Source organism: Bubalus kerabau, chromosome 18, assembly GCF_029407905.1.
Source record: "Bubalus kerabau isolate K-KA32 ecotype Philippines breed swamp buffalo chromosome 18, PCC_UOA_SB_1v2, whole genome shotgun sequence".
NCBI classification, from domain to species: Eukaryota; Metazoa; Chordata; class Mammalia; order Artiodactyla; family Bovidae; genus Bubalus; species Bubalus kerabau.
The window spans coordinates 69,227,167-69,241,526 of NC_073641.1; the positions used below are offsets into that span (position 1 = coordinate 69,227,167).

Here is a 14,360-nt window from a genome sequence, read left to right on the forward strand (position 1 = left end):
TGCAGACTCCAATTCAGTTAGTCTAGGCTGTAGTCTGAGAGTTTCTGCATCTCTAACAAGCTCCCAGGAGATGCTGCTGGTCTGCACACCTCCCTTGGAGCAGCAAAGATCTGATACTGGTGGTTGCTTTGTGTTCAGCTTTGTTTTACCTTAATAAAGAAGAGTGCACTGATCAATCAAATAATACATCTTATTTCTGTGTAGGCTGCTCATCTTTCTCCACCAGCAGGTAGGATCCCCAGGGGACTGCCCTTACTCCTCCTGTTCTCTGCTCAGGACTAAAACCACAGAACTCCCCCATGGGCATGTTGCCCTCTCGGGGGCAGTCAGCTCGGTCTTAAAACACACAGAATATGCTAAACATCCTCTGAAAAACTATTTTAGACTCTGAGTCATTGCCAGGCTTCAGTGTTTAGTCACTGAGTCTGAGATTCTTGGTCTCAGGAAATGTAAACTGAATTTTAACATCCCAAGGGCTTCAGAGGAGAGTCAAGCATGTGCAAGGTGTAGTTTAATTCCATTCCCAAGGCCTCTACACTGTGCATCAGCTACATGGCCAGGTACTAGTTTCTTGGCAGGAAATAAATTATTTACATAGAATTCATAAAGGGAAATTTATAGATGGTTTCTCTTGCACTTAAACTTAGCATTTGGAAATTGCATTGGCTTTCTAATTCCTCCTTGAGGTCGATCAATTGCATCCTGGATTAATTTGCTCTCCTATGGGCTGTAGTCTGTTGATATCAGGGCAAGCTTGCATAGAATTGTCCACTGCCTCTTTCAAGGAGAGAGACCCAAGTTTTGGATGCCTGATATATCCTCACAACAGATGGGAGGCTAGAAATGGACTTGGTGATGAGAATGGGAGTTAACAGGTAATTACTTGTCCCTGGGGCTCTGTGGTGTTGGAGAAGTCTCTTGAGAGTCCCTTGGACTGCAAGGAGATCCAACCAGTCCATCCTAAAGGAAATCAGTCCTGAATATTCATTGGAAGGACTGATGCTAAAGCTGAAACTCCAATACTTTGGCCACCTGATGTGAAGAACTGACTCATTGGAATAGACCATGATGCTGGGAAAGATTGAAGGCAGGAGGAGAAGGGGACAACAGAGGATGAGATGGTTGGATGGCATCACTGACCGGATGGACATGAATTTGAGTGAACTCCAGGAGTTGGTGACAGACAGGGAGGCCTGGTGTGCTGCAGTCCATGGGGTCACAAAGAGTCAGATGTGACTGAGCGACTGAACTGAACTGGAGCTCTAGAGAAGGACCAAGTTGGACTTTGACAACCATCATCATGAAACCCTCCTGGGGAAGAACAGTGGGTCCAGGACACCTCTGCTCCCTCATTTTGTCAGGTATGTAATTAATCATGTCCTAAGGAAAAGAAAACTGGATCCCATTTATTCTAACTTGGAGTAATTAAAATCTACTCACAGGGGCTTCCCTTAATTATCTCTTTTACACATGATAGTGTAGATACATCAGGGCTCTTTCTAAACATTCATCCTGCCACTCCTTTCCCTGCTGTGTCCACAGGTCCAGTCTCTATGTGCATTTCCATTTCTTCCTTGTGAATAGGTTCATCAGTCCAATTTTCCTAGATTCCAGATATATGAGTTAATATATGATATTTCAGACATACTTTACTCTATATTTTAAAATATCCACATAAATCCTAACACTACAAACTTAAATTGGATTCCAGTGGTATACATATGAAGTGCTGTGAAATATATTGTCTTCTACAGCAAGATCTTCTCAAGCATTCTCATTTTATGTTCTCCGGTGATACGAACACTCACTATTCCTCCTTTGACTTTTCACATCTGGGTTTTTTTTACTGAAAATCATGTCTACTTTGTCCTAGCTCGAGCAACTGGAGAAATGAAACACAGACAGAGACCTGAAAAAAAAAAAATAAAAAGACAGTAAGAACTGAATTCAAACTACAAGGTTTTGACCACGAGTTATGTCATTTCCACTCCCAAGGCTGATGTATAAGGGCAGGAGAGGGAAGGTGCGTTAGGGACATGCAGGTAACAGTCACTCATCCAAAATGCTCTGAACTTGGGTGGAGATAAAGTCCTTTCTGGGGCTGCTTCTGTCTCTCTAGTGACCCGGAGGCTTCTCTTCTCATCCACACAGTCCCCTGGGTTCTTTCTGCCTCACCTGATTTCTGGAGTCATGGATGGGACCCTGCCTTGTAAGATAAAGTTCTAGTTCTGCAGTCGTGTCTGACTCTTGTAACCCCATGGACTATGGTCCATCAGGCTCCTCTGCCCATGGGATTCTCCAGGCAAGAATTCTGGAGTGGGTTGCCATTTCCTTCTCTAGGGGATCTTCCCAAGCCAGGTATTAAACCTGGGTCTTCTGCACTGCAGATTCTTTACTATCTGAGCCTACCAGGAAAGACCCTGTAAGATAAAGAAAGTAAAGGTGAGCTTCTTTTCAGTGTTGACTGTGTGATGGAAGCGTTACATCACATGGTCAACATTTAAAAGAAGCTCACCTTCCCATCATTCCTGCTGGTGCCCGCCTGCTCTGCATCAGGAGCCTTCTGCCTCCATTCCCGTCTCCTTGGTTTCCTTCTCGGTCCACAGCTGGCTTAACTCCACCATGGCTCTGAAATGACTCCCAGCAAAGTCACTGTTCCCTGGAGAAGGGAATGGCAACTCACTCCAGTATTCTTGCCTGGAGAATTCCGTGGATCGAGGAGCCTAGCGGGCTACAGTTCCTGGGGTCGCAAAGAGTCGGACGTGACCGAGTGACTGACACTCAAGGTCACTGATGCTTTGTAGTTGTAAACCCTAAGGGTGACACTTCAGCCCTTATCTTGCCCGGTCTTGGGTACAGCACGTGCTGCCCACCACCCCCTGCCTGTTGGAGTCTCTGCTCCATTCTTCTCTGAGATACATCATCCTCCACTCGTCTTTGTGTGTACTAATCATTTTATCTTGGTTTCCATTTGAGCTTCCCTTCTGCTTGTGAAATTAAATGTTGGTATCCTCAAGGTTCTGCCTTCCCTTCTCTGTTTACTCAACATGCTCACTCTGTGTAATTCCACCAGCTACTCATATCTCAAATCTCACACCCACTGACTCAATGCCTGTATCTGCAGCTGAGACTCCCTTCTGGGTTCAGATTCCTTCATCCAGTTGGTTGATGGTGCTTGCTCCACTTGGATAAAGCACAGGCTTCTGCAACTGGAAATGTCTACTTGTCAACAACCGAGCCAATCTTCTTCTTTTTAAACAATTAATCTATGTGGCTGATTGTAATTGTAGTTGTGATGCACTGGCGTGGTTGTCCGGCTGCATGTGGGACCTGAGTTCCCCAACCAGGGATCAAACCTGCGTCCCCTGCATTGCAAGGTGGATTCTTAACCATTGGACCAGCAGGGAGGTCCCCACGAGCTCATCTCCTTTCTCTTCCTGATTTCTCCACCAACTGTGACTCTCCCTCAGTGAGGGACTACCAGCTAGCTGTCGGCAGAGCATCCTGGACTAACCTTTTCACCTTACTCTGAATCCAGACAACAAGTAAAGCCTGCCAGTTGCACCTCTCATATACTGATTGCGTATTCCCCTCCACACTCCCAACTCTTCCATGGCTTGGTCTCTGCAGGCGCCTGCTCACCTGGGTTCTCCTGTCACTCAGGACTGTCCCATCCAACTGTCTTCCGCACTGAGGTCAGCTGCCTGGCAGATGCAACTGGAGTCTCTGCTGGTCACCTTCTAAAGTATGATCTAGCAATGGCCTTTTGCTCACTAAAGGGAAGATAACGCTCTTTAAACCTAGTCAGGGGCTGCATTTCCAGCACCACCCATAAACGACCCTCAATATTCTGCTCACACATACTATTCACCATGTTGCCAAACCCAGTGTTCAAAGTGCTGGTCGCTCAGTCGTATCTGACTCTTGGCGACCCCATGGACTGTAGCCCCCAGGCTCCTCTGTCCATGGGATTTCCCAGGTAAGAATGCTGGAGTGGGTTGCCATTTCCTCCTCCAGGGGATCCTCTCAACCCAGGGATCAAACCCAGGTTTCCCACATTAAAGGCAGTTTCTTTACTATCCAAGCCACCAGGGAAACCCAGCCAAACCCAGGGTCACGTTCAAAGCATTCTACAGCCAGCCATGTAGGGAGACTAAACTAGTCAGATAGATGCTGGCCACAGGCTGGTGCGAGGTCACAGAGGCACCATCCCTTGCCAGATGTCAACCTTTCAGACAGCATGGTGTGAAGAGTGGTCCTGGTGAGGGTAATGGGATCATCAAAGGCACAGACCAGAGGATATTTACTACCCGTACTTAGATATTTCATTATCTTGGTGTAGCCAGAGTTGTGCATATTAGCTGAGGCTAACCCCACTCACTCACCTTCTCAAGTTGCTCCTTCTACACTCAGATGACTCTTAGAAATCCTCACATTTCAGCCCAGCTGCACCAACCCCCTTGGTCTCAGATTATATGTCATTTTCTCAGAAGGGCGTCCCACCGCCTCCTGTCACCACCAAATATGTGTTGCAGCCTCCTTGCTGGTTTCTCAGAGCAGTAGCTCTTTCCATTTGTCTTTGTTGTAATTTAATTATCCTTTAAATACAATTTTAATTTTTCTGTCTCCCACTGCACTTGATTTTGATTAGAGCAGGGCATAGACAGCCATCTATCATGAGATGTACTCCTAATGGGTGAACATAACTTGTAAAACAATCAAGTGCGAGTCATGTTTCCAGAATGAAGCATAGTCCTTGCAGAGTCTGGGATGCTGGAAAGCTTGCAGGCTGCACCTGTCCAGGCCTGGGACACGCTGCATATGTGAGCTTGAAATAATCCCTCAAAACTTCCAGATCCACAGTAAAAATGCCTCCCTTCTGAGGGGATTAGGGGGGAACGGAGACATGTATATGGATGGCTGAGTCACTTCACTGTTCACCCGAGACTATCACAACATTATTTGTTGATCAGCTATCCCCCGATACAAAATATAAGGTTGAGACTTAAAAAAATGCCTCCCTTTCCTGCCTCACAGGATTGATGGGAATATGAAATGGAATTCAGACTCTAAAAGTGATTTGTAAAATGCAAAGTGAGACCTAATTTTAAGACATCATCATTAAGATATATTGAAGAATATTGGACTTCTAATAGAAATGTGTTATTGAGAGTTTCATTAACTGTACTTTGAAGAATGTGGCTTTTGGATTAACGGAGGAACGACTCAACCAGGAGAAATATCAGGCCTCCTCCCAACTTCCCATCGCCTTGGTATTCTCCATCCCCCTTCCCTTTCTGCTTCCTCCTCTTCCTCCTCCTGCTTGTCTCTTTCTCCTCCCTCTTTTCCTTCCTCCATGCTTCTCCTTCTTCTCTCTTCTCTTCCTTCCTCCTCTTCTTCATATCAGGTTCCTTTATGATTTGCACAGTAAGCTATCTTGAGATGCCCTCACTACACCAGATTGTGCCCTGGGAATGAAATGCATCCTGGAGGGGCCAGGTTTCACATTTCCCCAGATGCCACACCTGGTGACACGTATGTGTATATGCATATGTCAGCTGTACCTCCACACTGCACACACCTCTGGGCTCTGGAAGGGACGTTGATCTGCACACACTCAGGAGCCACAGCACATGGTACAAGAATGAAGCCAGGGAGACTCTGCTGGGCTTCACTGTCTCACCAGGGAGGGTTCTCTGGGTGACAAAGAGTGTAAGACGAGGATCCACAGGACTCTTTGCTCCATCAGCCTGGGATGCTGAAGATTCTTGGGAGGTTCTGGTAGATGGGTTGGTGCCTGGAAGATAGTGCAAATAAATTTAAGAGCTAGATTGAATATTCCTGGCTCTCTCTAACTGATAACAGAATCTGTTTTACAGATGCTAATAGTGCATTCCTCAATGGCCCAAGGGGTAAAGAATCCACCTTCATTTCAGAAGAATAGGGTTCAATCCCTGGGTCAGGAAGTTTGCCTGGAGGCGGAAATAGCAACTCACTCAAGTATTCTTGCCTGGAAAATCCCATGGACAGAGGAGCCTGGAGGGCTGCAGTCCATGGGTTGTAATGAGTTGGACCTAACTGAGCAACTGAGCATGTGTGAAGAGAGACAAGTCTGTGTACAGGTCACTTCAGTTCAGTTGAGTCGCTCAGTCATTTCGGACTCTACGCTACCCATGGACTGCAGCACACCAGGCTTCCCTGGCCATTACAAACTCCGGCAGCTTGTTCAAATTCGTGTCCATCGAGTCGCTGATATCATCCAACCATCTTATCCTCTGTCATCCCCATCTCCTCCTGTTTTCAATCTTTCCTAGCATCAAGGTCTTTTCCAATGAGTCTGTTCTTCCCATCACGTGGCCCAAGTATTGGAGCTTCAGCCTCAGCTTCAGTCCTTCCAATGAATATTCAGGACCAATCTCCTTAAGATTGATTGGTTTGATCTCCTTGCTATCCAAGGTACTCAAGAGTCTTCTCCTACACCACAGTTCAAAGGCATCAAGTCCTCAGTGCTCAACTTCCTTTATGGTCCAACTCTCACATCCATACATGACTACTAGAAAAGCCATAGCTTTGATTAGATGGACCTTCGTCTGCAAAGTAATGTCTCTGCTTTTTAATATGCTGTCTTGCTTGGTCATAGCTTTTCCTCCAAGGAACAATTATCTTTTAATTTCACGGCTGCAGTCACCATCTGCAGTGATTTTGGAGCCAAAGAAAACAAAGTCTGCCATTGTTTCCATTGTTGCCCCATCTATTTGCCATGAAGTGATGGGACCAGAAGCCATGATCTTCATTGTTTGAATGTTGAGGCTTAAGTCAAATTTTTAACTCTCTTCTCTCACTTTCATCAAGAGGCTCCTTAGTTCCTCTTCACTTTCTGCCATAAAGGTGGTGTCCTCTGCATATCTGAAGTTATTGGTATTTCTCCCGGCAATCTTGTTTTCAGCATTTGCTTCATCCAGCCTGGCATTTCTCATGATGTACTCTGCATATAAGTTAAATAAGCAAGGTGACAGTATACAGCCTTGACATACTCCTTTTTCAGTTTAGAATCAGTCCATTGTTTCATGTCTGGTTCTAACGGTTGCTTTTTGACCTGCATACAGATTTCTCAGGAGACAGGTAAGGTGGTCTGCTAGTCCTGTTTCTTGAAGCATTTTCCACAGTTTTTTGTGATCCACACAGTCAAAGGCTTTAGCATGGTCAATGAAGTAAAAGTAGGTGCTTTTTTCTGGAATTCTCTTTCTTTTTTATGATCCAAAAGATGTTGGCAATTTGATCTCTGATTCCTCTGCCTTTTCTAAATCCAGCTTAAACATCTGGAAGTTCTCAGTTCACACCCTGTTGAAGCCTGGCTTGGAGAATTTTGAGCATTACTTTGCTAGCATGTGAGATGAGTGCAATTGTGTGGTAGTTTGAGCATTCTTTGGCATTGCCTTTCTTTGGGATTGGAATGAAAACTGACATTTTCCAGTCCTGTGGCCACTGTTGAGTTTTCCAAATTTGCTGGCATATTGAGTGTAGCACTTTCACAGCATTATCTTTTAGGATTTGAAATAGCTCAGCTGTAATTCCATCACCTCCACTAGGTTTGTTCATAGGGATGCTTCCTAAGGCCCACTTGACCTTGCATTCCAGGATGTCTGGCTCTAGGTAAGTGATCACACCATCGTGGTTATATGGGGCACTAAGATCTTTTTTGCATAGTTCTTCTGTGTATTCTTGCTACCTCTTCTTAATATCTTCTGCTTCTGTTAGGTCCATGCCATTTCTGTCATTTTTTGTGCCTCTTTGCATGAAATGTTCCCTTGGTATCTCTAATTTTCTTGAAGAGATCTCTAGTTTTTTCCCATTCTGTTGTTTTCCTCTATTTCTTTGCATTGATCACTGAGGAAGGCTTTATTATCTTTCCTTGCTATTCTTTGGAACTCTGCATTCAGATGCTTGTCTTCTTTTCTCAGTTATTTGTAAGGCCTCCTCAGACAAACATTTTGTTTTCTTGCATTTCTTTTTCTTGGGAATGGTTTTGATCACCACCTCTTATACAATGTTTTGAACCTCCATCCATAGTTCTTCAGGCACTCTATCAGATATAATTCCTTTAATCTATTTGTCACTTCCACTGTATAATCCTAAGGGGTTTGATTTAGGTCATACCTGAATGGTCTAGAGGTTTTCCCTACTTTCTTCAATATAATTCTGAATTTTGCAATAAATTCATGATCTGAGCCACAGTCAGCTCCCAGTCTTGTTTTTGCTGACTGTATAGAACTTCTCCACCTTCAGCCGCAAAGAATGTAATCAGTCTGATTTTGGTATTGACCATCTGGTGATGTCCATGTGCAGAGTTGTCTCTTGTGTTGTTGGAGGAGGGTGCTTGCTATGACCAGCACATTCAAGTGGCAAAACTCTGTTAGCCTTTGTTCTGTTTCATTCTGTACTCCGAGGACAAACTTGCCTATTTCTCCAGGTATCTCTCGACTTTGTACTTTTGCATTCCAGTCCCCTATTATGAAAAGGACATTTTTTTTTGGTGTTTGTTCTAGAAGGTCTTGTAGGTCTTCACAGAACTGTTCAACTTCAGCTTCTTCAGCATTAGTGGTTGGGGCATAAACCTATATTCTGTGTACAGATAAAATATTTAAATCTTCTATTAAAGGTTAAAACTGACGTTTCCTGGCTGGAAGATGGGTGAGGGATGAACCATATGTGTGTCACGATGCTAATGCTCAGTGTCTTTGCTTAACCTTCTGAAGAGATGCTGAGTGTGGCTGGGAAAATTCCAGGTGACCTAAAGTCCGCTTTCATCTTGTACTTGGTGGAGTGTCCAGTATTCACTATCTAACACTGGCCAAGAATTTTCTATTGCTTTATGCATCATATCAGAGGCTTTGCTGTCTTCCCAGTAGAAGAAGACAGTATGCTATAAAATGTTAATAAAATGTAATTCAAAAATAAAGTAAAATGTAATTCAACAAACTCATTATTCATTTATTTTTTGGATAAGATATTATTTTATTTCTATTGAGTTATAATTAACACAGGAAATTAAAAGATGCTTGGTCCTTGGAAGAAAAGTTATGACCAACCTAGACAGCATATTAAAAAGCAGAAACATTACTCTGCTGACAAGTCTGTCTAGTCAAAGCTATGGTTTTTCCAGGAGTCCTGTATGGATGTGAGAGTTGGACTATAAAGACAGCTGAGTGCCGAAGAACTAATGCTTTTGAACTGTGGTGTTGGAGAAGACTCTTAAGAATCCCTTGGACTGCAAGGAGATCCAACCAGTCCATACTAAAGGAGATCAGTCCTGAATATTCATTGGAAGGACTGATGCTGAAGCTGAAGTTCCAGTACTTTGGCCACCTGATGCAAAGAACTGACTCCTTGGAAAAGCCCCTGATGCTGGGAAAGATCGAAGGCAGGAGGAGAAGGGGACAACAGAGGTTGAGATGGTTGGATGGCATCACTGACTCGATGCACACAAGTTTGAGTAAACTCCAGGAGTTGGTGATGGACAGGGAAGCCTGGCGTGCTGCAGGCCTTGGGATCACAAAGAGATGGACACAACTAAGTGATTGAACTGACTGATTATATTAGTTTCAGGTGTACAACATGGTGATTTGATCTTTTATACATTATGAAATGATTACCATAGTGCCAGTGAAAAGAAAACATTTTGTTATTGGTCTTGTATTTCAATTGTAGCTTCATAGCTAATTTACTTTCATTGTTTTGTTGTTTAGTCACTAAAGCATGTCTGATTCTTTGAGACCTCAGTGGACTGTAGCCCACCAGGATCCTCTGCCCATGGGAATTTTTCAGGCAAGAATACTGTAGTGGGTTGCTATTTCCTCCTCCAGGGGATCTTCCTGACCCAAGGATCAAACCTGTAGGCAGATTCTTTACCTTTGAGCCACTAGGGAAGCCCTAATTCACTTTTACTATTTACCTTATCTGTGGGGAAAAATGGTACATCCTATGAAAACATGATATATGAAGACAGTGTCAAAAAAACTTGTTCTACATAAATAAAAGGTATATATATAATATATATATATATATATATTTTTTTTTTTCCTTTTCCTTAAGAAGAGAGCTTGTGAATAAGGAATAGCTTGGTTGGTAAAGTTTTGACCCACTTTTTTCATCTAGGATGGTTACTAAAACTTTCAGGAATTGAGGAAGATTATTAAGTGAGTATGTTATCTGGAGAAGGAAATGGCAACCTGCTCCAGTACTCTTGCCTGGAAAATCCCATGGATGGAGGACCCTGATAGGCTACAGTCCATGGGGTCAGAAAGCGCTGGACAGGACTGAGTGACTTCACTTTTCACTATCTGTGCCCTGGAGCCCGAACTTGATGTTAACTAGGCATGTGACCTTGGGCAAATGAATGAATTTTACCTGGATGGACTTTGTGGCCCTCGTCTCTGACTTAAATCAGAGAGGGGGGCCACCTGGAGGAAGTCCACCCAGCCTTGGTGTCAGTCTTCTGTTGTTGCTGTTCAGTCCCTAAGTCCCGTCCAACTCTCTGTGACCCCATGGACTGCAGCACACAGGCTTCCCTGTCCTTCACCATCTCCCAGAGTTTGCTCAAACTCATGCCCATCGAGTCAGTGATGCCATCCAACCATCTCATCCTCTGTCATCCCCTTCTCCCCCTGCCCTCAATCTTTCCCAGCATCAGGGTCTTTTCCAGTGAGTTGGCTCTTCACATCAGATGGCCAGAGTATTGGAGCTTCAGCTTCAGCATCAGTTCTCCCAGTGAATATTCCTTTATTCTAGGGTTGGTTTCCCTTAGGATTAACTGGTTTGATCTTCTTGCTGTCATTCTCCTGGGGCTCCCCTAACCGTTGACCATAGCTAGGCCAGGAATTTATTGTTTCACAGTTCCAGGGGCTAGCAGTCCACAATCAGGGTGTTGGTAGGGCTGTGTTGTCCCTGAAGTCTCCAGGGGAGAGTTCTCTCTTTCCTCTTAGCTTCTAGTGTTTGCTGGCTGTCCTGGCCTCCCTTGGCTTGTAGGCACATCCCTCCTGTCTCTGCCTCCATCATCACTTGAGGGTCCCCTGTGGGTATCTGTGTTTCTGTGCATCCTCTTCAATTAGAAAGACACCAGCCACTGGGTTGGTACCATGGATGCAGTATGCACTCATCTGAACCTGACTCTGCAAAGAACCTATTTCCAAGTAAACTCCCAGCCACAGGTACTAAGGATGAGGACTCAGCATGTCTTGGGGGGCATAATTCAATTCACAGCAGCATCTCAGCTGTCCCCAACGTGAGGGTAAGGAATGAGGGCTCATCCAGCTGGGGCTTATCTTATCTTATGAGGGCTTATCTTTCTCTCTTTCTTCCTTCTTGGCAACACCCTTTGTGTGTTCTCAGCAGCATTTCATGCTGCACTTCTACAGGTGACTCTACCCAACCCCGTCTGAAGTGCTTGAATAGAGAAATTATTTGAAATTCAGATTTGGACAAAACCTCCGCTGTAGGAAGCAGGATAAAAAAAAAATCATTTTCCTCTGCCATGTTTCCATGCATCACAATGGAGATGAAAATATAGTCTATTTCAAGTAAAGTCAATCAAACCAAGCAAGACATAAGCACCTCACAAATATTAAACAGTCACCTAATTATACATTTGACTGCTGTGATTGTTCAATTTTCTTAAATGATACTTGCAATGCCCCACTAAATTAGAAATGGCCCTTTTTCTCATAGGAATAGTTAATCATTAAAAAAATATATTAAACTTTAGCTCCCAACATAGAAATATATGTGAACAGGAAAAGGCGAAATTTGAATCCACAAAGAATAATAAAGGATAGCATGTCAGCAGTGAGTTAGAAAAAGTCAGAGTCAAGAGGTCTGCTCCAGTACTCTTGCCTGGAAAATCCCATGGACAGAGGAGCCTGGTAGACTGCAGTCCATGGGGTCATGAAGAGTCGGACACGGCTGAGCAACTTCACTTTCACTTTTCACTTTCCTGCTTTGGAGAAGGAAATGGCAACCCACTCCAGTGTTCTTGCCTGGAGAATCCCAGAGACAGGGGAGCCTGGTGGGCTGCCGTCTATGGGGTCGCACAGAGTCAGACACGACTGAAACGACTTAGCAGCAGCAGCAGCAGCATACCTATTTTACCAAAGCATCCTTGGAATACTATTTTGACTTCATTGCTGAAATTCTAATTCAAACCTCATCTTTTCATTTTGCCTTGGCAAATTATGTCAATTGGGACATGCCTCTGGTAAATTAAAGCTACTTTTCAAGAACAGGAAGAAAAGAAAAACATAAATGGCATGCTTTAATAAATGAAACAGGTAAAAATGATATAGTTTGACATTCCTTAAGATTGATATTAATAATAATCCCTAAATCTCTAAAGGGATATTATAGAATTTACACATCTTAAAAAAAAAACCTATGGGCACAAATGGAAGAGACAATTTATTCTCTCTTCTCATATCTTCCTAGACATTAAGAAACTATACAGTTTATATGAATTATTGTAGGAACCCAGGCATCTCAAAAAACAGTTGCTAAGCATTCAGCATTATGCAGAATCATCTAATATTTTCGTTAGGACAGTTTTTGTTTTCTAAAACCATGGAAATGGGTCATGGACCAAGCAGTTCTGAAAAATAAACATGCTTCTAAGAAAAAGTGCATGTTAAAGGACATTAATCCATCAGAATTCTGGTGTGTTGAATGAGCCCGAGAAAAGGATAATTCACGAGAAAATCTAACTGCTATAACTTCAAAGAGAGTTTTGCTCTAAACTTTCTTTAGCAAATGTTGACTATTCGACTAAAGTTAGAATCACACCTCTGGGGATGAGAGAAATAGCACACCGATGTTTTTTCAGAGCTTGCGCATGTGTGTTTGTGTGTGTGGGGGGCACAGTCCAGCTTGGCCCAAAGCCCCTCTGTCGTGGATCTTGCCCTCTGCCCAGAGCAGTCTCCCAACAACATTGTTCTCCACTCCATATCCTGTCTGCCTGGGTTCCAGCACAGTTTTGATTTAAATCACTTAACACTGTTCTGTAATGGATGGACCTTCTACTTCCAACATGTCTTTCCTTCCTTAATTTCTGTCTCTTGTTAATGACGTGCTGACTACGAGATACCACGTGATCTGGCCCACATTCCATTTCTACGTCAGAACACTAAGCAGAATAATCCTAATCTTCCTAATCTGGCATCAGATCAGCATTGCTTCATTTCACACTTGAAATTTTTTACTTTTTTTTTTTTTAAGATTCCACATATAAGCAATATCACGTGATATTTGTCTTTCTTGGTTTGATTTATTTTCTTATAGTTACCAGAGGGTAAGGGGGGAGGGTTAATTGGGAGATTGTAATTGACATATATACACTGGGTGCGTGCTCGGTCGCTTCAGTCGTGTCCGACTCTTTGCAGCCCCATGGACCATAGCCCACCAGGCTCCTCTGTCCATGGGGTTCTTCAGGCAAGAATACTGGAGTGGATTACCATGCCCTTCTCCAGGGGATCTTCCCCACCCAGAGATCAAACCCACATCTACGTCTCCTGCATTGCAGGCGGATTCTATACGCACCGAGCCCCTTGTGAAGCCTCATATATGCACTGCTATGTATAAAATTGTTAACTAATAAGGACCCACTGCACAGCACAGGGAACACTGCTCAGAACTCTGTGATGACCCACATGGGAAAAGAACCTGAAGCAGAGTGGACATATGTGTGTGTGTAACCGGCTCACTTTGCTGTGCACCTAAAACACAGCACTGCAAGTCAACTGTAACTCCAATAAAAATTAACTTTAAAAGCTAAGCATGAAAAGCAATACTTTACAAAACTGACATAATAAATATTTCTTATAAATATGAAAAAAAAGCTTTTACTTCATAGACATTTAAAATGAAGCAAACCCCACAAAGGAAAACACTGGGTGTATTATGTTTCATTGTGAAATAAGCCGTATACTTACCCCCCAAGCTCAGGTTACAGCAACAATGAAGAGACTGAGACCACATTCACTAGCTTTAGTTGGGCCCTGGCTTTCTGCACAAGAGCCCACCCTCCCCCAGCTCTTCTCATAATCCGTTTACGGCATAGACACTTACAGAAGCAACTCACGTGTGCTGAACCGCTTCCCATGTCTCTTAATTAAAGTCACGTGCAGCAAGTTCATTGTGGAATTCATTATCAACATGTGCCCCCTGATTACAGAAACAAGCCCGCCAAAGGCATCAGCATCACGTCACCTGCCATGCACCTGTTCATCAGACGCTTCAGGCCCAGCACACTTGCTAAAGTAAACACACCACACAAAGTAAACTCTTCATTAGATGGGAGGATGGCTCAAGAAAGACTT

At 43.6% G+C, this 14,360-nt stretch overlaps 1 long non-coding RNA gene across 2 annotated transcripts; it reads right to left on the reverse strand.

Annotated features, from left to right (window-relative positions):
• Positions 1-1,716: 1,716 nt before the first annotated feature.
• LOC129632898 (uncharacterized) lies at positions 1,717-14,074 on the reverse strand. 2 transcript variants are annotated; one of them, XR_008704739.1, is made up of 3 exons: positions 13,974-14,074; positions 5,582-5,797; positions 1,717-1,909 (listed from the first exon to the last, which is right to left on the reverse strand). It is a non-coding gene; the product is annotated as an uncharacterized LOC129632898 (long non-coding RNA). The 2 variants fall into 2 exon arrangements; XR_008704740.1 differs by lacking the exon at positions 1,717-1,909 and adding an exon at positions 3,658-3,773.
• Positions 14,075-14,360: the final 286 nt, after the last annotated feature.